This window comes from Poromitra crassiceps, assembly GCF_964638095.1.
Source record: "Poromitra crassiceps genome assembly, chromosome: 28".
Taxonomy (NCBI): domain Eukaryota; kingdom Metazoa; phylum Chordata; class Actinopteri; order Beryciformes; family Melamphaidae; genus Poromitra; species Poromitra crassiceps.
In genome coordinates this window covers 4,282,179-4,283,862 of record NC_139651.1, presented here as the reverse complement: position 1 = coordinate 4,283,862, position 1,684 = coordinate 4,282,179, and the positions used below count along the sequence as shown (strand labels likewise).

The 1,684-nt window shown below is 41.8% G+C and overlaps 1 pseudogene across 1 annotated transcript in view; it reads left to right on the top strand.

Annotated features, from left to right (window-relative positions):
* The window catches only part of LOC310799849, a 449,550-nt pseudogene that overhangs the window by 369,253 nt on the left and 78,613 nt on the right, over positions 1 to 1,684 (top strand). The gene's annotated exons all lie outside the window — the stretch shown is intronic.

Genomic DNA, 1,684 nt, shown 5'->3' with positions numbered 1-1,684 from the left:
TGCCTCCAGTCCTCAAGTATCACTTTACACTGACTGACTGGCTGACTGACTGTACGCCACTGTGTAGGTCCAAAGTCCGGCCCGGGGGCCAATTGCGGCCCGCGGACTGATTTTAAGTGGCCCACGTCTTGTCTCTCAAAATATACTAATATGTGGCTCCTCTACACAGTATTGGTTAATCAAGCAAGTTCAATTTGCATTTTTTCCCTTCACCTAATGATGACATACAGTTTGTACAAGCACCAAGTAGGAACAGCACATGCAGAACTAATGTTTTCAGATGGTAAACAAAATCTTTAGAGTACATTTGTATGTGATTTTCTATTTTATTTTATTTATAACCCATATGATGTGAGAAGCACCTGGCCCCCTCGGCATTTTCACATTATCTAATCTGGCCCCCATTCAAAATTGATGATTTAAGAAAACAAATCTGATTCTATCACCTTTGCAACTGACAAGCTTTCATGATTTCTATGAGATCTGCTAGTCAGCCTGCATAGAGACAAATGGACAGCATGTCACTCTCAACAGAAAGGGTTCTCTATACAGGAGCAGAACATGGTTCTTCAGGCTTGTACCACCGCAGAACCCCTTTGGGTGCTACAAAGCAAAGAGGCCATTTACACCTGGCACTAACGTGTGTTTTCTGTGATCAGATTGCAATCGGATAGTGCTTGACCACTTGAAAGTACAGGTGTACAGGTGACACATTGAAGACGGACTGCGATCTGATCGGCCAAACCACCTCCGGAGGTGGTCAGGGACGCATTGTGACCACATTGAACACAAGTGTAAATGCAATGTGTCCTCTCAATCCGCACAGCAACTGTATGGAGGTTGAGAGGACACCTGTTTTGGGTGATCAGATTGCAATCTGATCACCCAAAACACATGCCAACGCCAGGTGTAAATTAAATCAGGGCAATGTGGTCAAGCTCTCCGATTGCAATCTGATCACAGAAAAGACATTAGGGCCAAGTGTAAGTGGCCTGGTTTACAATGGTAGCTACTATGATCAAATGGTTGTTTTTGGACATGAAAAGACCCCTTTAAGAATACATGGAATGTCCCAAGGACTCTCCAACAATTGGGTTTTGTATTCTGATTTGCCAGTTTCTTATAATTTAAAGGCATACTATGCAGGATTTGATGGTTGCGGTTTGTAAACCGCATTCAAACTTGGAGAAAATATCAGAGCAAGTGGAAATAAATTGTCAGAATATGAAATAAAATAATGTGCTCACGGGAATAAAATGACAGAAAGATTAATGAGACAGAATTGAGAAGGAAAAGACAGAAACGACAGAAATACAGATTCTCAAATGAATTATTGAATTGACCAGTTGAATTTATTGTCAAAAAATCAAATCAGAAAAAAATTCAAAAGGTGTGTGTGTTTGTTGTGTGTGTTGCATTCCCCCCCCCCCCCCCTCAGTTGCAGCCACTTTCAAAACATATATTATACCGATATTCTCTCTCGCTCCCAACAACACCACTTTCTCTTTCAGATTTATTCAGGATTATTTTTTGATCAATTGTTTTTCTTTTCATTTTTTCCCACCCGTTTTCTCCCCAATTGTACTTTGCCAATGCTGTCCCGGTCGTTGCCCCACCCCATCTGCCAATCTGGGGTGAGTTGTAGACTAGCACATGCTTCCTCCGATAAATGTGCAGTTGCCAG